The sequence below is a fragment of the Alligator mississippiensis genome, chromosome 3 (assembly GCF_030867095.1).
Source record: "Alligator mississippiensis isolate rAllMis1 chromosome 3, rAllMis1, whole genome shotgun sequence".
Lineage (NCBI taxonomy): Eukaryota > Metazoa > Chordata > Crocodylia > Alligatoridae > Alligator > Alligator mississippiensis.
Window position 1 is genome coordinate 89,408,683 of NC_081826.1, and position 26,760 is coordinate 89,435,442.

A 26,760-nucleotide genomic window follows, 5' to 3' on the forward strand; every position below is an offset into this window, starting at 1 on the left:
GTGTAAGTACTGATACTGTTTTCCTGTGGTATTTATTAGAAATGGGACTGAATTGAAAACTTTAGGACTGAAATTTGATATAAATCAAAATTTCCTTTGAGTTCAGGAGTGTGTAACGTTAGGGCCTAGTTTGGTCTCCATTTTGGTGGATATCGTTTCCTGCTCTTTGTTTCCAGACATAAATGGTAATTGTTGTCATATGTGATTCAACAAATCAGATATCTAGCGCTACTGTTTTTCCTCACAGTTTATTGTTGGTGGAGAATTATGCCCACAAAAATGGGGCAGAGTTAATGCCTTTTTCAAAATCTAGTACCTCAGTGCTTTGATGTATTGTAATCTGTACAGATGCCCAGTCTATACAGATGTTCAGATCCAGAAATACATTTTTTTTGCAGACTTCAGGGACTAGGTCTTCCTGTTGAAGCCCATTCCTCATCCTGGGCCAGATTCTAGTCTCTCTTTGGTCTTAGGCACAATACTGTTTCACCTTGTGTCAACTTTTATAACAGACCTTCATCAGAAAAGGCCACAACAGCCTCTTCCATCTTTTGTGGCATGTCTAGGACATTTTGGCTCTTGAAAGTTGTTGTTTGGGACTTTCAGTGCTATTAATAATCTCTTTAGCTGCTTGGAAATACCAGGGATCAATGTTAATCCAAAGTGCTTGGATCAAGTTTCCCTGGATAAAGGTTCTTGTAGGTAATTAATTTTACAGCAACTATTACTAATTACTATCACTAGATTATGCAGCTAGAATGATATTCCTCTGGCCTGGGAATAACAAATACCAAATTCCCTCTCTTCTGTTTCAAAGAGTCAATCAGATTGCAATATATGATGCTCTGTTATGTGCCCATTCATAAACATGGACCGAGGAGAAAAATTTGTAGCTCCATGGAGCCTTTTAGGTATCTGAACTGCCCTCCCCCTTCCAATTAAACTTCTAATTTAGAAATAATTCACTTATGCTTCCTTATGACTAGAAGTCCGAACTCTCCCCTTTTGAAATAAGAGGCAGAATCCATCCTTAGATGCAAATTTTTTTTGCACAATGTGCAATTTAGAGAACATGAAGTGAAGACTTTTGTGTACTAAGTTTTATCTTATTCAGTACAGATTCCTTTACTGAATTAGTGCAATATGGTAAAATTTCCCAGAGCCTCCCCAAATAGATTGCTTCAGGTGAGATCCTAGGTTTCTAAACAATTTCTTAAAGACAAAGTCTTATTAAACAGAATAAGACCACTCTTGTTCTGTTATGAGGAAGGTACATGGATGTCTTGCCTTGCTTACCTACATTATTTATATTTTGGCTATATATACAGATGACTGTATGCATTAAGGAAACTGATGTTTCTATCTGAAAAGTCAGTGTTATCACATGACAGAACAGTGAGAAGACAAACAAAGTACAGCTGGATGAATAATGGATTTTTCAGTTTGGCCAAAATGAAACAAAATGTTGGGGTGGCAAGGAGCAAAGAGAGGTTAGACTGAATCAAGACAGAAGTGTTCTTCAGTTAAATGAGGGAGCGAGGAGGGGAACAACGGGTGAAAATTTTTTTTGTATTATCCTAATAACCCCCAAAAGAAACAAAATGTTTTATTTGACCTTTTTAAAAACTCAGTCACTTTTTAAATGTAAAATGCCTTTTGAAGTGAAAAGTCAACGTTTAGTTTAGAAAATGTCCAAAAGAGCAATTTCATTTCAAAAGAACATTTCTGACATTTCCTTCCTCTTCCCTTTTCCTCTTGCCATTTTTTTGCACAAATTATTTGGCTGAAATTTGCAAATACTATTGCCATGACACTCCTTTTGTTCAGAAAATTTACTGTCTCAATGAGAGAAATATTGCCCAGCTTAAAAAAAATAAGGTACTTTACCAAATGCAGAAATATTGAACATAGACTCAAACAGCAGCTGTAAGGCAGAGAAGTGAGTGTTCTCCTTAAAATACAGAATTCAGTCATTAAGTTGAACTTCTGATAGTAGGATTTAGTAAACTTTGGAACTCTTATAGCGTATATCTATTAAGTTAAATCCACTGTGTACTGTATATGTATATAAAGTGTGTGTGTGTGTGTGTGTGTGTGTGTGTGTGTGTGTGTGTATGTATGTACACACACATTGTATATTGTGTGTGTATCTATAAATATATAAATAAATAGATATTACTAGCAAATTGCCCATTAAGAATGATGGGGGCAGTGAGAGGCAGTGGGGACAGAGCCTTTCTTTTGACCCCACTCTACTCCCATCCCCCTCCCGGCATTTTGGGTCTGACTCTACTCCCCCCTGCTGCTTCGGGTCTGGCCCTGCTTCCCCACTCCCCTCCCTCCTTCCTTCCTTGCCTGCTGCCTCCCCCTTCCTTCCGGCTGTTCTGGTGGATGTCCAGGCTAGGGGGTGCTGTCACCATGGTTCTTTCCACCCGCTTGGCTGTCAGGCAGGAAGGCATGGGGAAGCCCTGCTGCTTGGGTGTCTGGGGTGTGTTCTCTGCTGCCAAACTTCCCCAGCAACAGTGCAAACTTGAGCCCACACAGCCTGGGCTGCCCAGGCAATCACTGTTCACCCTCTCGGGTGCACATGCGCAGTTGTCCAGAATTGTTACACACAAACAGACTAAGCCTTTTATTATATTAGAATTATGTGTCTATGTATACGTGTGTGTGTGTGTCTATGTATACGTGTGTGTGTGTGTGTATGTAATATCATGTATGTATGTGTATATAATGTACTAGCGAATTGCTCATCAAGAATGATGGATGAATGTCAAGTAACAAAAACAAACATAAATTTTACTTTTATAAATATTTAATTTATTTAATAAATATAAAAACTTAAATAAAATAGGGTGAACACTGGACAATACTAATCCTTTTCTGCACTTGCTCTCATCCAGCAGGGACCCACTCATGCTGCCACCTGGTCGTCACCTGCATGCCTCTTTGCTGGGCAAGGGCAGGCGAGCTCTGCACCTTGCAACAGCTGCCCATGTTCTGGGGCTTCTTCCTGTTCAGGGCCTGCCGCTGCTTGCTTATTGCCTTGTGCCTCTGCCCAGCTCCCTCTTTTCCTCAGCTGGCTTCCCTCTGCCCTCCCTGCTGTACCAGGCTTGCCCTGGGGACCTCCTGTCCCTCCCTTTCCCATCCCCTCTCTGCTGGGCTCCCGGTGTCCTCCCAGAAGGAGCTCAGTAGAAACACCCTTGGCTCCTGAATTTTTTCCCAATTCTGGAAGTTGGGATCATCCTGACATGTTCACTAAACAAATGCTATGGTTTAGCAAAGGTTTTTTTTTTTTTGCAATTTCTCAGTTGGTCTAATAAAGGGTACCATTTTGGAACCAAGACTTCTAGATTTTTGCATTTCTTTTTGTCTCAGACCAACACAGCTACCACATACATCCCTGAAACATGGAATATGCCAAATTTTAGCTGATTTTGGATTATAAACTTCATGGCTGAACAACAAGAAAGATTTCTACACCTCCATGCCTGACACCGCCAGGGAAGAACTCCTGCTCAACAAAGAGCAAGTTCACAAGGAGACTCTCATGGACCCAGAGGGACAGTTTTCCAGTTTCTGCTTCCTCTGTGCAAAAATGAAGTTTATTTCCTACATATGGGGACTTTTTACCATATTAAACTTTTCACAAGCCTGATGAAGTGTGCATGAGCCCAAAAGCTTGCAGAAAAAGGTATTTTTTTGCAGTTTCTCAGTTAGTCTAATAAAAGGTATAATTTTGGAACCAAGAGTTCTAGATTTTTGCATTTTAAGGTTTAGCAAGGACTTTTCCCTGAAGACACAAATGTTTTCAACCTATTCACGTTTAAAGAGCATTAAAGACAGATGGACTAAGCCGTGGGTGTGAGAGATTAAAAAGATAACTATAATTAAAGTAATTCAGGCATTAAGCAAAGCTCTTATTTATATTAATTTGTGGAAGTTTACATATACATTTAAAAATGTATATGTGAGGATAAAAGTAATGAATTATAACGACACAAATAATGAATGTTATCATCAGAAGTGCTTACATGCTCATGCAATATAGAGGCAGATATGATGCCATGAAACCTCTGAAAGGTAAGGATGATATATATCCCTTATTGGACCAAGTGCATGCTTAGGATAGACTTAGACAAGTTTTCAAATACAAAGCATCCTTCTTCAGATCTCTACCTGGCCAATTGCAGTTCCAAATTGTGTAAAGGGAAGCCGATGTGCATCATCACAGTAATATGTGCAATGGTATGCTGGAGAGAAAATGTCAGTTGTAGAGAGATCACATCAATCATAGATTTTTCTAAATAAGTGGAGGGAGAGGGAACTATGATGAAAACAGCAACAACTCTAAGAATTTTTCTACTCGGTGGGAACATCTACATGTCATTGTATGACAACGTCGCTATGGTGATGTGCTTCTGGAAGTATTAAAGCACAGCACAGTAATCACCCATACTACATGAGTATAGTTAGATTTCTCTGCTGCTACAGCGAAGTAGCTGATGCTCACATGTAAACTCACGTGATTGCTGTATTGCCATAGTATGTCATGTGGCAACATACGGTGATGTGTAGACATGCCCAGAGAATCTTATTTAGGTGAAGGAATAATGGCAATTTAAAACAGAATAACTATTCTTCATAAACTCCCTCTGGGCTAAATAGCTCTACTAAAGTAGCAGAGTTTATCAGATAACACACAGCGCTATGTTAATGTAGCTCTGCTGCTTCTGATTCCAGAGTTGGTGCATGCAGAGTGAGCTCACATATCTCCACATGGCAGTGTCTTACACTACATAAACTTTGATATATAAACTACCATGCTCACTGCATTATGAAGGGTATATCTACACATTTCAACTTTATATAGGAGTGTCTACATAGGAGAATTAATCAGGAGTAACTTCCTATGTAGGTATGTTTAATAGGAATAGATATTTGAATAGATTATGTATAAAATGGGCAAATGCATGGGTGGATACAAGACTTACTAAGTGGGGCTGCTCAGACCATGGGAGGACATGGGCCAGGCATGGATGAACACCTTGGACCATCGGAGGACACTAGAGAGCTGGGCAGGGAGCAGGTGAACAAAGTGGGTGAGGAGGGACCATCCTGCTGCCACCACTGTCCCCAGGTAGCCTACTGCCTAGGATTGCCCTAGGGTCTCTCCTTCCCACTCTAGCTGGGTGCTGAGGGGAGTAGTTGTGCAGGGAGCTGGGCTCAGCTGAAGACTGGCAGCAGTGTATAGGTCGCTGTTTTCAGTGTCTGCTCCTGCCCCTCCTCCCCACAGCACCCCATGTATGTCCTCCACTGGCCAGGAGCAGGCACTAGAAGGAGGCACCTGTGCCCCACTGCCACTATCCCTAGGTAAGCCTTACTCCCAGTGTAGCTGTTCCCAGAGCCTGTGTTTGGAGCAGGGCAGGAGTCGCTCTAGGGCTCCCCGCTGTGCCTGCATCAGCCAGGGACAGAGGCAGCAATAGGTTCCTTCTTACAGCTAGTGGGGGGACATGGAGGGGTGGGGGAGGTCAGAGAACAGGTGCTATTAGAGGAAACCTGCTTGCTGTTGCTGCCCCCTGCTAAGTCCAGCACTCCGTGAAGCTATTTTCTGAAGCCCCGAGTTGGAACAGGGCAGGGTTGGTTCTGGGGCTCCCCTTGTGCTAAGGTCAGCCAGGGACAATAGTGGCAGTGGTGGAAGGGAGGGTGCAAGTGTATCACTGCAGCCCCTGGATCTGCCCTTGGACAGATGTACCATTTGAAGCATTTCAAATACAGGGGGGAGGGGCACTTTGAAGCACTACAAATGTTGCATCTGTCCAAGGCCTGAGAAAGAGAACTAAAATATTTGTTTGCTTTGATCTTTTGTCTTTGTTTATCTGGAATTTTACTGTCTCATGATACTGATGGCTGTTTTGGAACATTGATCGTTCATTATAATTGATCATAAGAATGTGTTTTTGTTTCCCAATAATTGAGGTATGCTAATTGAAAATACAAATACTTTTTTTTCCATTTCATAATAAAACGAATAGGAATGGATACTCCATTTATAACTGTTAATAATGTATTATAGAAAGTACTGAAAAAGAAGAAGCAGTATTGAAAAAGATGAAGAAATTATGATACTTGTGAATATACAGAAGTAGGAAGTAAGAGTGTGTTGGAAGAAAACAATAAATAGTTAATATAAAGCAAAAAAACTTTAAGAGGTATTTTAATGGAACCTAACTCACACCTTCAAAATCCCACACCCACACCCACAGCCACACACACTCGAAGTATATGAAAAGTTACTCATAGTATACTCCTTGATATCTCATTCTTACTTCACCCAATTTTCACACCAGAAATTAAATCGGAACCTAGTCATTAAATTTGAAAAATAGTTGGTCAAAAATTACAAATAACTAGATCGCAAAATCCCATTTCTTTTTAGAGAACTTTTAACATGCCATGGGGCTGAGATATACTAATATTATAAAAAAAAAACCCCCAAACAAACAAAAAACCCAGATAAAGCAAAAGATCCTTACATATCACTTACTACACAGTTGTTAGAAATAGACACTCTCCCCACACTATCATGTAATCTTATTCCTTATGTAGCCTGCACACTTTAAAATACCTCCATTCATATTCTAATCCAGCAAAACATTGCACTAATTCCAAGGTTTATCAAGTCAGTGTTAAGCGGCTTGTCTTATGTCCCACAAAGAATCATGGCAGTGCTGCACCAGGGTCCAGGTGTCCTGACACCTAGCATTCTTTTCTAAAATGTATAAGTAGTTTGTCCAGAATGTTAATCTCCAGTATTATCTATGGACAATTTGGCATGGTGACTAGCAGTCACCCTTTCTGTAATGAAAACATATTGCTGTGTAGGAAAACCCCCACAAAACAGATGCCTGATGCTTTCTTAGTACAGACAAGCACACTAAAAATACATTCCTCTTTTCCTCTTTTCATGTATGTCTTCTGATCTATGTTTCTATTTGCCAATAAGGAAAAAATGGTAAATGTGGCCAGTCACATTCCTTTCTAGTTAAACTGGCTTATAAAAACATGCCCTACCATTCTAAATATTGTGCGTATTGAGCTTGATTTTTTTTTTTAACACTTAATGTTACTAGATATTCAAAGTATTCCTTAGTGAGTGTTTTAACCCTTTGCTCATAATGTATAAGGCTGACTGCATAATGTGCCCAGCAGGTAGACGTTTTAACTGTTACATTTCCTAGAGTTGAATTGCATCATAGCATCTTTATTTCATTGTGCCAAATGTATTTTTTCATTGGTTAAATATGTATATTTCTTCTTGAAGGTGGGGGTACTTTAATGTTGGCCAAAAATCACAAATGGTTTTTTAATGTATTTTTTTTCTGAGGGTAAGGAATGGTAATCAGGAATAAGGGTTTACTAACATTTTAATATAAAAATGTATGGGCTATAATTGTAACATACCTGTCTTTATCTGTTCCAGGAGACAGTCAGCAAATCAAAGAATAATAGAAAATTAGGGTTGGTGGGGACCTCAGGAGGTCATCTAGCCCTCAAAGCAGGGCTATCCCCAACTATATCATCCCATCCAAGGCTTTGTCTACATGGCTCATAAAAACCTCTAAGGATGGATATTCCACAATCCCTCTGGTTAGTCCATCCAGTGCTTTATTACCCTCCTTGTGACACAGTTTTTCCTAATCTTTAACCCAAACTTCCCTTGCTGCAACTTGAGACCACTACTCCTTGATCTGTCATCTGCCATCGCTGAGAACAGTCTAGCTCCATCCTCTTTGTAACCACCTTTCAGGAAGTTGAAGACTGTTATTAAATCCTAGACTGACTATATGGGACAAGGTGAAAACTGGGATGCTGCCTGCCTGCCTGCCCCAACTGCTCGATCTGTACTCTGACTCCCTGCAGCAGTGGAGTTGGGGTGGGGAGGGGAAAGGGGCAATGGCCCATTAATGACCCATCGTTCTTTACTTCAGGGGTAGTAACACTCGCATGTGAAGTAATAATTAGTGTAAATAGGGCTTCCTATTTCATAGCTACTGCCCCTGTGCCTCCATGCCTTGCATCCTGTGAATGCACTTAAATGCCTGGGATGCACTTAAATTTTCACCAGCTGGCTAGGACTCTCTTGGGCAATCCAGGACATATGGTCACCCCATTAGATCCCCACTCAGTTTTATCTTCTCCAGACTAAATAAGCCCAGTTCCCTCAGCCTGTTCATCAGTCATATTCCCCAGCCCTCTAACCATTTTTATTTCCCTCTGCTGTCCCCTCTCTCCAATCTGCCCATATCTTTTTTTAGTGGGGGGCCCAAAACTGGATGCAGTACTCCAGATGTGGCCTCACCAGTGCCAAATAGAGGGGAAGAATCACTTCCCTCAATCTGCAAGCCAGCCTCTTACTAATGCTGCCCAGTATGCTTGACCCGTGGCTTTGGAGTGAGACACACGGGTAGAAGCCCGTTGCACCCCCATGAGCCCTGGGACCCTCAGGACCCCCAATGACCCCCAGCCTAGCCAGAGTTAAGTGGGGCCTGTGGTGGGAGGGATATAGCCCAGCTGAGAGGAGCTGAGGAGAGTCATGCCCCTCCTTGCTCGTACTTCGCCTAGCCCCCCAGGGAACCATGCGACCGGAGCCTCGCAAACAGGATGCACAAACAGGTGCGCTTCTAGGCCTGGTGCGCAAGTAGCACAGGCTTTTGTGTAGGAGGGCACACAGGAGGGGTCTGAGGCCCCAGGCAAAGAACATCAAGGTGGCGGTTGGCACAGGACTAACTCAACTACTACCAGCGTGATGGTGGGTGGGATGCGTCACACCCCGAGGCTCCTAGTGGCTGGATTCATCTGATTTGGTACTTTTGAGGCCTCTACCCAGCTGGAACCCCTGGTTCTGGCCTCCATTCAGATGGAGCACTTGGCTCTCAGCTGTGGGGGCTGCCTGGCATGACTCCAGGAATATGGGATCAGGAGCATTGCAACCCCCCCTTGTGAGGTTTGCTCCATATTGGAGTCTCTGGAATTCCAGATAATGGAGCTCCAGACCATGGTGCAGAGGCTGCAAGCCATCAGGGATTGCAAACAGGAGATTGACTCCTACTGCCAGGCCCTTCATTCCAGCACAGAAGAGTGAGCTAGGTCCCCTGCCAGGACCAGGAAGGCCAATAGGCACTCCCATACTGTCCAGCCAGGGGGCTAGACAAAGGTTGACTCTGGCCCCAAGACTCACTGTACCAGGGTCACCATTCCTCTGGATCTTTGCAACAGGTATGAACCTCTTGCAGCACCAGCAGAATCTGCAGAGCTGACAGCTACTGCAAGTGATCAAGGAACACACCCAGCTATCATCCCCAAGATGAAATGCAGAGTGGTTGTTGTGGGTGACTCCCTCCTTAGCAGGACTGAGGGAGTGATCTGTTGCTCCGCCCCCTTAGCCCAGGAGGTCTGCTGCCTCCTGGGAGCCTGTATCTGGGATGTGGCTGAGAGGATCCCAAAACTTATCTGGCCCTCTGACCACTACCCTGTGCTCCTTATCCATGTGGGCACAAATGACACAGCTTGGAGCAATCCCAGCTGGGTCTTGAGTGGCTACAGGCCTCTGGGAGTGTGGCTCAGGGGGCTGGGGATGCAGGTTGTTTTCTTCCTCGATCTCTCCAGTTACAGGACACAGGCAGGGGAGGGAGAAACTAATTGAGGCAGTAAACAGAAAACTGTGGTGCTGGTGCCACCATCAAGGCTTTGGCTTCCAAGACCACAGCCTGATCTTTGGAGAGAGAGAGGCAGTGGTCCGTTGGGAAGAGATGGCTGCTACCTCACTCCACTGGGCAAGGAGCTTTTTTCATTCAGAATGGCTGACTTGCTCTACCAGGCTTTAAACTAAGCTCACTGGGGGATGGACGGACAACCACTGGAGTAAGGTCATCAAGCATCAACCGCAAAACCAGCAGGTTAGGATGCTAAGGGGAGCCCACTCCTACCCCAACCCGGGAACAGAGCTTCTCCATGAGTACAAGGAAGCCTAAGGCCTCCAATGTCACATTTACATGTCTGTATACTAATGCTAGGAGTTTGGGGAATAAACAGGAGAAGCTGGTCCTTCTGCTAAGCGGAAATGACTTTGATCTCATAGGGATCATGGAGACCTGATGGAACTCCTCCTATAACTGGACAACTGTTGTAAATGGCTATACCCTGTACAGGAGAGATCATGCTGAAAAAGAGGCTGGGGTGTAGCTCTCTATGTGAAGGACAGCTACATGTCCCTACAAACTGCGATTGGCACCCAAGGAAGATGACTGGAGACCCTTTGGGTTATAATACGAGGGGAACATAGCGAAGGGGATACAATGGTAGGAGTCTACTACAGACCTCCAAATCAGGAACAAGTGCTTGACCATGAATTCACCAGCTGAGGCTGCACACTCTCAGTGCATGGTCATCATGGGAAACTTCAACTACTCGGACATCTCAGGGGATGAGCACTCAGACAAATCCGATCAGTCACAAAACTTCCTTATGTGTGTTGATGAGCTCTACCTATCCCACAAAGTTTATGGGCTGACAAGAGGCAAGGCTCTGCTGGACCTGGTACTGGCCAAAGGGGGTGATCTAATCAGCAACCTAAGAATTGAAGGGAAGCTGGGTGACAGTGACCATAAGGTGATCATATTCACTATCCATCACAAAGCTGGCAAGTCAGCCAGCAATGCAGTGGTCCTTGACTTTAGGAAAGCTGACTTTTATAAGCTCAGGAGGCTTGTTCTTGAGGCCCTGAGAGGCCAGGATTTCATAGGGAGGGGAGTTCATGATGAGTGGTTGCTCCTTAAGGAAGTGATCCTAGAAGCACAAGGGGAGTCCATCCCCACCTGTAGGAAAGGTGGTAAAGGGGCTTAACTCCCTTGGCTCAACAGGGAACTCGTGGACCTCCTACATCTAAAAAGAGAGGTGTATAGTGGATGGAGGACAGGAAACACTGCTAAGGAGGGGTATACTGCACTGGCCTGCACTTGCAGGGAGTGAACTAGAAAAACCAAGGCTGCAACTGAAACCCAGTTTGCAGATCTGGGGGCCCGCACCCCATGGGAAGACCTGGGGGAAGCGATCAGAGAGCTGGGGAATAGAACTGGGAATGTCCCTGAACATTCCCCTAGTTTCTGGTTGGATTCCCCAGCTCCCTGATCACTTCTGCCGGCTCGTCTGGGGGGTGTGGAACCCTGGATGATGAAGGATGACAACAGGCTGCTGCTGCTGTCTGGGACCAGCGCTGGGTGCCTTGTGCTGCTGCTGGCTCCAGCTGGCAGCGGCAGCCTGCTGTCATCCCATGTGCAGATCCGGGGGCCTGCACCGCCCCCCCCCCCCCCCCCGGAAGAGTCTGACACAACACCCTCCTGGGGGGTGCGGGCCCCAGATTTGTGTCTGGGATGACAGCAGGCTGCTGCTGCCAGCAAGTGATACAAGTTTTGCTTTGAACATTTTTTGAGGTTTCCCAGAAACCCCTGCACCTATCTTCTTAAAACTTGGCAGGATTCATGCCCCTAGAAGGGGCTACCATTTCTGCAATCTTCATCTGAATCAGGCAAGAAATTACAAAGTTATAGGCATTTTCATGATTCCTATTATAGCCTATGGGCTAAATGTTGAAACAGCAAAACAGTTTTAATGAAACTAAATGGAACAGTGCTTCAAAACGAAACAAAACAAAACAAAATAAATAAAACACTGTCCCTTCAAAATGGTGAAACAGAAGTCAAAATGAATTGGTGCTGTTTCGTACAGCCCTAGCCAATCAGTCATCAGCATTGACCAGTGTGTGGGATTGTTCCATCCTAAATGTAGGATGCAGTTCTTATTGAACCTCATTAGATTTCTTTTGGCCCAGTCCTCTAATTTGTCTGTGTCTTTCTCAATCCTAACCCTACCCTTCAGTGTATCTACTATGCTACCCAGCTCGGTGTCATCTGTAAACTTTATGAATATCCACTCCATCTCATTTTCCAGGTCATTGATGGAGGTATTGAACAAAACTGGTGCCAGGACCAACCCCTGAGGCACTCCATTTGATTCTGGCTGCCAACTAGATATCAATCCATTGATTACTACCCTCTGAGCCTGATGATCCAGTCAGGTTTCTATCCACCTTACAGTTCATTCAGCCAACCTGTGCTTCCTTAGCTTGCTTGCAAGAATGTAGCGAGAGACTATCAAAAGCCTTGCTAAAGTCAAGGTATATTACATTCACTGCTTTCCCTCTATCCACAGAGCCAGTCATTCTAATATAATAAAGGGCTCCCTCCCTCCATCTGTCTGTCTGCCCATGATGATCTTGGAACACTCTGGTTATTGAAACAACCAATCAGAGTGCCCCAAGGGTGTTATGGACAGGAGGCAGAGATGGTGAAGCGCTGCCATGACAGCAGGGACAGAGCGAAGTGGGATGAGGCCAGCACCTGACTCGGCTTCTGGAGGCAGCTGAGCACTGCTGTGATGGTAGGGATGGAGTGGGGGAATGAGGCTAGTCCTTGGAGGCAGCAGCAGCATGGGGTGCTGCTGGATGGGGACAATGGAGCAAGCTCCCCACTCATCCCCCCCCCCCCACCCCTGCTTTCCCTGTCATTCTTGGTGGGCAATTTGCTAGTATCATCCTGAAAAGCAATCAGGCTGGCTAGGCATGACTTGCCTTTAGTGAATCTATGCTGACTGTTCCTAACCTAACTGTCTTCTCCAAGTGCTCTGAGTTGGATTCCTTAAGCATCTGCTCCACGTTTTTTTCCAGGGACTGAGGTAAGATTGACTGGTCTGTAGTTCCCCAGATCATCCTTCTTCCCTATGTTCAAGATGGGCACTATTTTTGTCTTTTTTCCAATTGTCTGGGACCTCCACCAAGAGTTTTCAAAGATAATAGCTAGTGGCTCTGCAATTATGTTGGCCAACTCCCTCAGCACCCTCAGGTGCATTACATCCAGCCTGGACTTGTACATATCCAGCTTTTCTAAATAGTCCTTATCATGTTCTTTTGCCACTGTCAGTTGCTCATCACCTTCCCGAACTGTGCTGCCAAGTGCAGTAGTCTGGGAGCTGATGTTGCCTGTGAAGACTGAGGCATTCAGTTACTTCAGTCTTTTCCATATCAACAGTCACTAGGTTGCCTCCCCCATTCAGTAAGGGACCCACACTTTTTCTCTGATCTTCCTTGTCTTGCTGACATACTTGTATAAATTCTTCCCCTTCATGCCCCTTGCTAGCTACAACTCCGATTGCACTTTGGCCTTTCCTGATTTCATCTCTGCATGCCCAAGCCATACTCTTATACTTTTTTCTAGTGGTTTGTCCAAATTTCCACTTCTTGTGTTTTAGCTCATTGAAGAGTTCCCTGTCAAGCCAAGCTAGTCTTTTGCCATACTTGCTAGTCTTCCTGTGCCCTCTGTAAGGTTTCTTTAAAATACAACCAGTTCTCCTTCATACCTTTCCCCTTTAGACTGGCCTTCCAGTGGATCCTGCCCATCAGTTCCCTGAGTGAGTCAAAATCTGCTTTTCTGAAGTCCAGTTTTCTTACTCTGCTGCTCTCCTTCCTTCCTTTCCTCAGGATCCTGAACTCAATCATCTTGTGGTTGCTGCTACCCATCTGCTTCTATACTCCCCATCAATTCTTCCATGTTTGTAAGTAGCAGGCCAAGAAGAGCATGGCCTCCAGTTGGTCTCTCCAAAATTTGCACAAGGAAGTTGTCCCCAGCTCTCTCTAAAAACTTCCTGGATTGCCTGTGCACTGCCCTCCCAGCAGATGCCAGGGTGATTGTCTCCCATGAGAACCAGGGCCTGTGATCAGGAAACTTCTGCTAGCTGTTTGAAGAAAGCCTTATCCACATCATTCTCCTGGTCTGGTGGTCTGTAGCAGACATCTGCCATGACATCACCCTTGTTGCTTTCTCCTCTGACCGTATCCCAGACACTTTCAACAGGCCTAGCTCCGGTTTCAGGTTCTGAGCAATCATAGAGTTCATCCACATAAAGTGCAACTCCTCCTCTTCTCCCCAGGCTCTCCTTCTTGAATGTGTTATTCCTGTTGCATCATAGTTCCATAAATGTGTAAGGGCTTCCAATTTTTCCTTCTTGTTTCCCAGGCTCTGTGCATTTGTGTACAGACACCTGCAGCCGATTGCCCTGCTTTCTTAGGAAGAATGAGTAGGCCTTCCCTGATGTCCTCCTTCTTGTGCTTCCTCCAGGTTACCCGCTTCCCCAGTTACCTCAGGGCTTTGATCTCCAGCCCTCCTCACTAGGTTAGAACTTGTGAACACAGAACTTGTATCCCTTTGAACAAAGTTCACTAAAGGAAAGTGAAATGGGCATCAGCCTGAAGGAATGCTGTACATGATGGTGATGGGTTTTTATTTTATTTTATACTTAAAGTGAAGGAAGAAATGCTTTTTCTCTTATATTATGGGAAAAGTTATGAGCAGAGTTCTATGATGATTGGATTAAAGGGGCAGAGATTAATGCTGGTCTCTACTTTCCATCACCTCTGAGAAACATTGTGCACTTATATGGCAGCCTACCCAGAAATATAGAAAATCCTTCATTTAAAACCCCTTTTTATTGATGATAGAAGTATACATGGTACAGTAAATTGGGTGACTCACATACTGAGGGAAATGATTATTTTTCACCTCCTGACATGAATTCTTATTTATCCCAAGCAAGAAACATGGCAGGCAGTAACCACCATTCATTTCATGTCTCTTTGTGCTCTCTGTGTTATCTGCCAAAGACCCTCAGAAAGAAAATGTGATATAATACGACAAGAAAATAGAAATTTTCAACAAGCAAGTGGTATAACAGTTTAAAAAATGATATACTAAAAAGCATTTGGAGTAACAAACAATTGAGAGGGAAGATGGGCTTGTGGTAAAAGTACTGTGGTAAACCCCCCACATTACCAAAGACTGTGTACAAGTATTTGCTACAAATGTAGTAGCCAATAAGAACTGACCTAATTATTTTGTTTCATGTAGCAAGAGAGGTAATCAGCAACAATCAGATAACTAAATTCAGATTAGTGACCCAGTAGGTAATTTGAATGGGTGGTGTAAGTCTTACATGCTACTGGCAAAAATATCAAAGCAGGCACTGATTTGCCATGTGGTCCATAGTTTTGTTACTGGTATATGATGTCTTGTCTTCCAAAGCTCTGTGCCATGCGACGCTCAGAAACTTTTCAGTGTAGCACTTTGTTTCCAGGACAGCCAATTCTACAAAAGATCTTCTTGCCTGAGGTCTATCAAGTGTGTGTTTTTAGAGCATTACTATTATCTCAGAAGTCTCAGTGGATTTTAGGATTGAATGAAGACATGTTAAGAGTTGTAGATTGATCTTACAATGGCTTGCAGAGTTCGAGGTGTGTCTTAGAAAGCTCTGGAGATTCTCACAAATAGGTAAGTTTAGGTGTACTGTGGTTTGTTTGTACGTAAAAGCTTCAAGTTGGGTGCCTATAGATCTTGGATGGTGCATATATGCCATGGGAGGCAGCTTCTGAATGGATGGTTAATTCTGATGTTCTAGCAATGATTGTCATTGCTTCCTTAAGTTGTGTGTCCAAAGAGTTGATATGTATGCTGCTTTCCCAGACGGTGAGCAATATCAACCAGCAGAGTTGCTATTTGGAATGTGTATATATTGGTATCTATTTTATGCCTTCAGATGATGCTAATCCTTGCTTTTATCTATTCTTGTGTCTTTAAAAGTTAAGAGTCTATCCAATGGTAGATCTGAATCTTAAAGATTAGGATTATTTCAAACCTGCTGATCGCAAAATGTGACATTTGAGTGTTTGCTTAGTGGCTTTTCTGCTTAGGTGAAAATTTTAGGAACCACTGAAGCAGAACTTCCAGTACTGAAAGCATTTCTCCATTTTTTTAATTTTATTTTTTTAAGAACAGCAGGAAAGATATCATGGATGATGGTAGGGTCCCTGCTTTTATTACAAGAGCTATGTTATTGGTATAAATTAATTTAACAAAATTGAATCTAGTAAGAAGGAGCAGGCACAGATCCTTGAGAGAAGCCATTATTGAGAGTGTGAGCTTTGCTGATCTGCCACTTCAAAAAGGCACAGTTTCCATAGTTGCCCAGTTTTGTTTTTTTTCTCGTTTGCATCAGTTTCTGTGTTTGATTTCTGGTACATATTTTTAGTGCATGTGAAAGACCTGTTTGTGTGCACAAACACCCTATAGAATTCTTTTTAGGCTACACCAGGTTCTTGATCTGTGAAAAATATCTGTGAGTTCTGTGTCTAGATGGTATACAGAGAAAGTAATGTATATTTCTGCTGAACGTCCACAGGGCATAGTTTACCTCACTGCACAGAGATTTATATGTACAAATTTGTGTACAAATCTTATTTTCCATCCTTTGTAAAGTTTCCATCCTTTGTATCTGAATGATGATACTTCCATTGTTCTTCAATTATATGTTGCAGGAGGCAGGGATAGAGTCTACCTCTGTGTTTCTATAGCAGCACCTAGTGCTATAGATCTGGGCTTCATTGTGACCTGAAGGAAAATCGGTAACTAATAATAAAAGTTATTCTTCTTAGCAGGAAACTCCTGAACGAGGGAATATTTTATGATCTTTTTTTCCTTTTCAATGCACCTTAATAAGCTTGTTGTCATGAAGAATCATTTGGCAGCCTGGGTTACTTTAATGGACCTTGCCAAACTACAGTAAGCGTCTCCATCTGTCTCGCCCTCTAATTACAAATGAGAAAAGAACATTATCCCCTGCTGCATCATACAAAGAAATGTCGTTTAAATGTGTATGTTACTTATTCAATGCAACGTGCATCTGTTGTGTTCTCTTGTATTTTAGACACAAATCAGGAAGGAGGAGCAAATGATCTAGCCTGAGAATGTACATCCTTTTGACTTCACTGGCAAATATGTTCAGAACATTTTTTTTTTTTTTTTTTTTTTTTTTTTAGTATTCACACTTGTTAAAGACAGTTTTGCTTACAAATCATAGGGTAGGTTGCTTATGTGGGTGGGGTGGGATGCTATTTTATGAAGTTATGCTGATATTGGAAATAACCACTCAACACTAGAAGGACTGAAACACTTGTTTTGGAAGTCCAGCCCTTGTGTACCCCATGCTGATTCTAGGGACAATCACTACTTCAGTGCAGCTGGTATGACAAGAGAGCCCTTCTCCATGCCTCCCCCCTTTGTCCACCACCATGTGACACTGGGGAGACCCTCCTCTTTTTCAGCATGACAGAGTTAGCACTGTGTGAAACATAGCAGGCTATGGGCCAGACATATTTGGCAAATTGAAAGGTGATATATACGATGGTGTAATACACATGTTGGAGTTGGTAGGTATGAATGACTAGAACTCATGAAAGTCATGTGAATGCTTTGTACCTGGAAAAGAAAGATGTCCTACCTTCTCATCTCTGTACTGAATGCTATTCCTTCTCTAACCCCATTGCTCAGCTCCCTCAGCTTGCCAATTTATGCAATCTAACTTTTGGTTATCCTGATTTATACACCATGTATTTTATCTTTAGCTTAGGCAACCTGTGCTCTAGACCTTCTCTAGAGTTGTATGGTACTTCACTATATATATATATATATATATATATATATATATATATATATATATAATATGTGTGTGTGTGTGTGTATTTATTTATATATATGTATGTGTATATATATATATATATATATATATATATATATATATATATATGTGTATATAGCTTTATTACTGAAGTAAAGTGTGAAATAGAAGTTTTTCTTGTTTTAGTTTCCTGTGGTTATGAAAGTTGTGGGCTGAACAGAACACTGACATTCAGAAAACCTCAAGCTCTGATACTGACTCCTGCTGATACCTTGTATAGGTCACTTATCTTTGCTTGCCTCATTTTCTGTGTCTACAAAGAAGGAGATGATACCTACTGTCATAGTGGGGTGTCTGCTCAGGACTGCTGTGGCCTTGAACTGAGAGATGTAGTTAGCTGTTTTAGTCTGAATTCAAGTAGAAGGCAGGATAGATTTGTACCTTATAGGCTAACCAGTATATGTGTACATAATCTTTCTCTCTCTCCTCTTTCTAGATTTCATGAGTTGCTATATGCTCTGTTCTGCTTTCTGTGCATCCTTTCATGGTATCTGGTGAAGTGAACTTCAGCTTATGAAAGCTTGTGCGATATAGATATCTATATTTACTTCTGATAGTAACATTGAAGCCAGAGCAGGCTTGGCTTCTAGAGCAAGAGGGGACCTTGATTTCCTTCCTGCTCTGAGACCCCAGCCTTTTGGTCCCTCACCATTTTTGGTTCTTTGTGGTCCTGACTCAAGAATCTAGCATCTAGTACTGCTTCTGAGAGAGGGACTTCATCTCCTCAAGGGGCAACCCCTTGCCACCCATAGATCCAAGTAGCACAGGAGAAAGTCTTCAGTAAAAGCATTTACTGGGGCAAAGGCCAGCCAGTCAGCTCCAAACAGACCCCTCCATCCCCAATCCAGTCTGCATAGCTCTGAGAAGATACTCAATTGTTCCCTTCCCAGTCTCTCCAGCTCCCCAGAGTTCATATATTTACATCTGCCCCAGAATTTTCTCCCTGGGACCTGCCAGTTCCCAGCCTGCTCTCTCACTTGCCAGACCTTATGCTATAAGCCGAGCAAATGGTAATCAGCTTAATTCTGTTTTGTGGAGCAGTTGCATGGTAAGGCAAAAAAACCTGCTCTCACTTGCACAGCTGTGAATTGCCACTAGGGCTAGGGAAAGACATTCAAAAAGCCTGAGCCTGAATTGATTCAATCTTTGCAGGTTAGTCTAACCTGCCTAGGGTGAACCAGTTTGCAACTGCCCAGGCATTACCACCAAACTGAGGAAATGCCAGCACATGGCTGCAGTGGTTCAGGCAAGAAGCTGGGGGCACTAGAGCAGCCCTCCCACCCCTTTTATAGTGCTGATCTGAGGGGGGGCATGGGCAGGCCCCAGCAGGAGGCTCTGATTTAGGGTGAGGTGTAAACCCCCACCCTGCCTGCACCATCCCAGGCTTTTCCCCACTCACTGCTCAAAGGGCAGGAGTGTTGCCAGACCCCAGCCCTGGTCTAGCACTCTGAGGCAAAGGGGAGGGGTGTGTGGGTGGCGTGTGTGTGTCTGTCTGTGCAGTGCATGCATCTCTTGATGATACTGAGCTTCTCAATCTCCCTCTCCCTGCTTCTTCATACTGTCTCCAAATCTGACAAGCAAGGGAACCAACAGAGGCCTGATAACAATTTTTTTTAATCAACCCATCAGCAAAACAAAAGCCTCTTTCATTAGTTCAAGCTCTTCTTTAAACAGCTTTTTCCAAGGAAGGAATGGAGGGATGTTTACCAGCTGACCTGTTGATTTATCTCCCAAAAGCCCTAAGCAGACACTGTTCTGTTTGCCTGGCTCAGTGACATTGTAGAGCCACAGCCACATAGAGACCTTTCAGCATTAGCTAGTATACTATATGCCTGGGGTCTGTGCTGTGGGAGATTGGAGGGAGGGAGTGGGGAATCCCTGTTTGAGCAGTGAGGGGTGGGGCAAGGGAAAGCAAGGCAGCTCTGGCTAGGGAGGAGAGGGGTGGAACCAGCCCTGTTCTCTGGAGCAGACAGTACAGCCCAGGGCTTTAAAGCATCTGGGATGCTGGGGGACTCTGATTTAACTTAAACCAGGAAGGGGTATGGGACAGACATTGCATAAACTGGTTTGACCCAAATCAGTTAAGTGTGATACTACATTCAACCAGGTTTATCTGAAACCAGTTTTGGCCATTTTGCAACTGGTTTATGCACACTGAACTTCTGTTCTGTTACAGGTTTAAACTAGTTTCTGATCACTTAAACTGGCTTATGTGTAATGCCTAGAGGCTTGGTGAGCAGGAGCGGGACTAGGAACAGTTACTAGGGAAAGGACAGTCTCATTGCTCCTGCCTGGCAGAGCAAATGCTGCAGCCCTAGTGACTGGCAGCTGTGGTGCCTCCTGCTGTCACTCAAACTGGCTCTGCTCCCAGCTCTAGCAGGGCAGTCTGAGCAGGGGTCATTGTCTCCCTGCTGCTGCTCACACCAGCTCTGCTCCCAGCCCTGCTCTAGGAGCAGAGCAAGCCAGTGGTGGGGAAGTGGGGGTGACGTCCACCTCCCCACTGCTGCTCACCCCGGCTCTGCTTCTGGCTCTGCTCTGGAAGCAGAGCTGGTGTGATCACTCTCATCTTCATTGGTATATCAACAAAGCCATTCTGTAGTTTTGACCTACAGGAATCTATTTCTCTTTTTATTTTTCCCCCCAACTACCCTAGCTCTTTTCTTCAGTTAAGGATCTTTATTGGCTTATTTGGACCATAGAATGTTATTATACTAAAGCACAGGGAGAGAAAACCAGTTTTCTTTTTAAGATTTCCTGTTGTTTTTTACTTGGAGACATAAAGCTGAAACTTCTCTTATAGCCTCACGCTGAGGAGACATGAGACAGAGCTAGCACAACAGGTGAAAGGACTCTCAAAAATATGAGAGGACTGCATGCTGTATGTATTGAATAGAATACAGGCAACATTGTAAGATGGTCTGTATATGATTTTTCCTATGAAAGGTGTCTTTTTAATAATAGAAAAGAAACTGTTCTGGGTGCCAAGTACTTCTCATTGCTCCACAGGTACATTCCCATATCAAAATCATAGTGCATTTAAATGATGAACCTTTTATATGTACAGAGAGCATTGAACACACCCTGGAAGCTGCAGTCTCATAGATTCATTGATTTTAAAGCCAGGTGGGACCACAGTGATTGTCTAGTCTGATCTCTTGGCTAACACAAGCTGTAGTATTTCACAGAGGTGTTCCATTAATTCCTATCTCAAGCCAAATGACTTATAGCTGAATTAAAGCAGATCTCTTAGACGGACATCCACTCCTGATCTGTAGATTTCAGGTCTCCTGGTGTGCAAATGCAATTTTAAAAAACTTTGACGGTCTGTAGCACTGCACACAGAATAGTCTTGAGCTCCAGTGAACTTAGCAACACAAAGAGCTTTGCAAGTCTCCTGTAACCATTCACTCTGCTCCTCCAGCTTTTAGATTTCTCATTCCCCTCAAGGTATGGATAGGGGTGTAATGGCTGTACCCTTCTTTCTGACACCACCACAGGAGCAGCAGCTGGAGACTTTTTTTAAGCGCCCAAGCAGGTAAAAGTTTCCCCTCTCCCTTCCTCTCTGTGCTCAGAGACCTAGAATCATAGAAACATAGAACATTAGGATTGGAAGGAATCTTAGGAGGTCATCTAGTCCAACCCCCTGCTGAAAGCGGGGCCACCCCCAACTATATCATCCCAGCCAAGGCTTCATTTATGTGGCTCATGAAAAGCTCCAAGGATGGAGATTCCACAGCCCCTCTGGGTAACCGGTTCCAGTGCTTTACTACCCTCCTCATGAAAGAGTTTTTCCTAATTCTAACCTTAACTTCTCTTGCTGCAACTTGGGACCACTGCTCCTTGTTCTGCCATCTGTCACCACTGAGAACAGTCTAGCTCCATCCTCTTTGGAAGCACCCTTCCGGTAGTTGAAGGCTGCTGTTAAATCTCTTCTCAGTCTTCTCTTCTTCAAACTAAATAAGTCCAATTCCCTTAGGCTTCCCTCATAAATCATATTCCCCAGCCCCCTAACCATTTTCCTTGCCCGTTGCTGGACTCTCTCTAATGTGTCCACATCCTTTCTGTACTGGGGGCCCAAAATGGGACATAGTACTCCAGATGTGGCCTCACCAGTGCTTAATAGAGAGGAATAATCACTTTCCTTGATCTCCTGATAACCTTCCTACTAATGCAGCCCAGTATGCTGTTAGCCTACTTTGCAACAAGGGCACATTTTTGGCTTGTATTCAGCTATTGTCCGCTGTAACCCCAGGTCCTTTTCCACAGAGCTGCTGCTTAGTCAGTCAGCCCCCAGCCTGTAGTGGTGCATGGGATTGTTCCATCTTAAGTGCAGGACTTTGCAGTTCTTATCGAAACTCATGAAATTTCTTTTTGGTCTAATCCACCAATATCTTTAGGTGTCTCTGAATTCTAGCACTACCCTCTAGCATATCTACTACTCCCCACTGCTTGGTGTCATCTGCAAACTTGGTGAGGGTTCACACAGCATCTTTCAGATTGTCGATTGCAGATTGTTGATGAAGATATTCAACAAAACCAGCCCAAATACAGACCTACAGAGCCGTCCACTTGCTACCGGCTATCAACTAGATATTGAGCCATTGGTTACTATCCTTTAAGCCCAATGATCCAGCCAGATTTTTATCCACCTTACAGTCCGTTCATCCAACCTGTACTTCCTTAACTTGCTTGCAAGACGGTTGTGGGAGACTGTATCAAAAGCCTTGCTAAAGTCAAGTTATATCACATCCACAGAGTCAGTCATCTCATCAGAGAAGGCAATCTCTCATTGAGCACAATTTCTCATTTTGAACAGCTCACATAAAGCAAGATGGTGCAATCTAAGTTGACAGTGAACATATTCAGTACTAGTGGGAAATGGTATTACACGCTTTTGCATTTTGTCTTTTTCGTAACATGCTGTTTTGTTTGCTCCAAATCACTGGCTTGGCAAATGGAGATTTCGGTATTCTTACAGATGATGACTAACCCCTTTCAATAGCAGTTAGCTGCATTTGCTATCATCATTTGAGTTTACTCTTGGAAAAAAGCACCATATAAACAACAATAAAAGCCCACCCCATAATCTGATTTTTGGCTCCTCTTTGTCTTTTAGAAATGCACTACTAAAGCTTTTCTTAGGGGAATGAGGCTCTTAGTATCATTTTCTGATTTATTTCTGTTGTTTTCCTAATCATAACATTAAACTACAAAGCTAGACAAGTATTTATCCAAAAGCATTTCTTTCTGGTGAGGAAATATGTTTCTGAAATCAAATCTCAAGTGCCTTACTTACTTCAGTTGTGTGAGTAAACATGACTTGTATATGTAAAATTAGGGTTGGTACTTGATTATTGTAAACCAGGGCTGTCCAAATGGTGGCATGTGGGGGCTGAACCCAGCCTGGCACAGCAATGGAGGCAGGTGGGTTCCACCTCCCTACCTAGCTCACCCTGGTGTTCTGTCAGCCCAGGGGCATGCACTGGGAGGGACATCTCTCCCACCACCACCACCACTGACTTGGGCTGAGCCCATCCCTCACACGTCTGCTAGAGCTGGTAGAAGCAGCTTTGGAGCTCACCTTTCACCAAGGACAGTGGGGACAAGTGGCAGTGGTAGGTGAGGGAGCAAAGGAGGAGCCTCTGCAGCCACTTTTTCATAGATTCATAGATTGTAGAGTCAGAAGGGACCACAGTGGATCATTGTGTCTGACCCCCTGCCCCTGGTAGGAAAGAGGACCCCAGCCTAGCCTCTTCTTGAAGACCTCCAACCTAGGTGATAGCACCACCTCCCTTGGAAGCCCATTCCAGATCCTGGCCACCCTTACTGTGAAAAATTTCTTCCTAATATCTAACCTAAATCCACTCTCAACTAGTTTACACCCATTATTCCTAGTCACTCCCTGGGGCACCTTTAGTAAACAGCGCTTCACCTATTCCCCGTTGACCTCCCCTAATAAATTTATAGGTGGTCACAAAATCTCCCCTCAGCCGTCTCGTGAAGGCTGAAGAGATTCAGCTCTCTCAACCTCCCCCCCGTAGGGTCCATCACAAAGGCCACTAATCATGCGAGTGGCCCTCTTCTGGACCCTCTCCAGATTCTCTGCATCCCTCTTGAAGTGTGGCACCCAAAACTGGACACAGTACTCCAACTGCGGCCTGACCAGTGCCTCATAGAGGGAGAGCATCACCTCCTTTGATCTATTAGTCATGCACCTGCTAATGCACGACAAGGTGTGACTGGCCTTGTTGATGGCCTCGTTACATTGCCGGCTCATGTTCATCTTGGAGTCCATTATGATTCCAAGATCCCTCTCTGCCTCCAAGCTGCTGAGAAGGACACTCCCCAACCTATAGGTGTGCTGGGGATTCCTCCTTCCCAGGTGGAGTACCTTACATTTTTCTTTATTAAATTGCATCCTGTTTCTCTCTGCCCATTGATCTAACCTGTCCAGGTCAGCCTGAATCTGCTCCCTGCCCTCCGGTGTACTAACTTTGCCCCATAACTTGGTATCATCAGCGAACTTGGAGAGGGTGCTCTCCATGCCCTCATCCAAATTGCTGATGAAGATATTAAAGAATATCGGTCCGAGGACCGAACCCTGCGGGACCCCACTGCCCACCTCCCTCCAGGCCAAGAAGAAATCATCTCCCACTACTCTCTGGGTGCGGTCCCTAAGCCATTTGGTCACCCACCTGACCATGCAGGCATCCACTCTGCAGTCCGCTAGCTTCCCAATGAGGATAGGGTGCGAAACTGTGTCGAAGGCCTTCCTAAAGTCCAGGAAGATGACATCAGCCTTGGCTCCCACATCCAGGCAGTGTGTGACCTGGTCATAGAAGGCTACAAGATTTGTCAGGCAGGATCTACCTGTGACAAACCTGTGCTGGTTTCCCTTCAGCATCGTTTGCCCTTCTGGGCCTGCACAAATGTGTTCTTTGATTATTTTCTCTAGCATTTTCCCAGGGATGGAGGTAAGACTGACTGGCCTGAAGCTACCTGGGTCATTCCTTCTCCCTTTCTTGAAAATGGGCACCACATTGGCCCTTCTCCAGTCCTCAGGGACCTGGCTGGAGCACCACGAGTGCTCAAACAGCTGTGTCAGCAGCTCAGCTATGACACTGGCCAATTCTTTCAGCAGCTATAGATGGAGGTCATCCAGGCCTGCTGTCTTGTACCCATCCAGCTCCTCCAGGAGCTCCTTAACTACTTCAGAACTAACTGTAGGCAGACTGGTGCCATGTGGACATGTGTCAGTGATCGAGGTGGGGGAATTGGCTTGGTCGGTACTTAGAAATACTGAAGCGAAGAACTCATTAAAGAGCTCTGCTTTTTGCCCCGCATCAACCACCAACTGTCCTGATTTGTCCTGCAGGGGCCCTATGTTGCTCTGAGCTTTCCTTTTGCCCGCTATATACCTGAAGAAGGACTTTTTATTGTCCTTGATTGTTGAAGCCAGCCTGAGCTCAAGCCCTGCCTTGGCCTGTCTAACTAATTCCCTGCAATAGCACTCCAGGGAGAGAGATTCCTCCTTGGTGGCTGCTCCCTGCTTCCATTGCCTATACATCTTTCTTTGCCCCCAGACTCTCCTGGAGTTCCCTGTTCAGCCACTTCCTCCATAGCCTCATGGTGGGAGGGGGCTGTGTGCTACTGGTGCTGCCTGTGCGGTGGTGGTGGGGGCGGGATGGAGAGGAAGAATCTCAGGGGCCTACCCCCTGCACCATATGGCTGGTATCCCTGGCCATGGGGAAGTTGGACAGCCCTGTTCTAAACTAAAATGCTGCCTTTAAGCATGATGTCAAACTTATATGTATCAGCTAATAGTCTTCCTAGGTACTGCACAAAAAATGATTAAAAAAACCCAACCTGGTAATAGAGAAATATGTAAAGAAAGGCCTTTATTTGTCTGTCTATTACATGCGAGAGGCAAGGATTGTTTAGGGTGATATCTTGTATTGGACCAACTATGTAATTGGAGTAGAGTTAGACAAGCTTTTGAATGCAAGACATTCACCTCAGGAAGAATACCTTGCATTCCAAAGCTTATCTAACTCTACTCCAATTGTATAATTGGTCCAATACAAGATATCACTCTAAGAAATCCTTGTCCCTTGTATAATTTATGGACTGTCATGGCTAGAACATCAGTTTGACTCTGTCTATAATATACAGCTTACCTTGATATATGTGGCCTGCTTTTACAGACTACATGGAATTGGGTTGCTGGCTTGAACAGAATCATGTTACCTTTCTCATTCACTTCATATAATATTTTTACCCACCTTCAGAAATAGGGGCTAGAGAATATCTTTAGGAATTAATAGAATTATCTGAAGCAAAAGGTGTTAAAAATCCTTTAAGAAATGAACACTTTTTATTAATTTTTTCATTTATTGAAAAGACTCAGGTAAAAGCAATATCTAAAATTATTTTAGAGTAATTTTAAACTGACAGTCTCAGCTGAACAGTTACTTAGATGCTGCTTGTAATGTGCTCTTTTTTTATGACATGCTTAGCATTTGTCAGTAAAATGGATCTCAACAGGTTTCAGAAAGGGAATTTTGGGGTTACTGGTTATAGACCTAATTGCTGTTTATTTTCATGCATCAAGAATGCCTTTATGGTTTATGATTGATAATTTCTCTTTACATTCTGCATTCAACAGTTGTAAAGATTTTTAGGTCTTCAAAAAAGCAGACTATGTGGTAACATAGTTCCTGGCTTAGCAATCACCGTTGTTCAGCTTGTACATGAGCCCACCTGCCAGCTTGACTTGATAGTAATTGCCCTGAATTTTTGTGGCATTTTTGGTAACTGAGCGTGGGTGACTCAGAGAAAAGCCATTTGTGTGTTCCACTGTGTTACATGGCAGCAGTGAGAAACAAAAACAGAGATTTAGGCAGGGGCAGAAGTATATAGAGAATTGGAAGCTAAGGATAAGAAACTTGATTTTTTATTTATTTATTTTTGCACAGGGTGTGAAGACTCCAGTAGAAGGATTTGAAAAGGGATCAGACATGGGCCAAAGGCAGATAAAGATGCTTTCAGCAATGCTGTCTGAGTAGAACAGTAAGAGCTGAA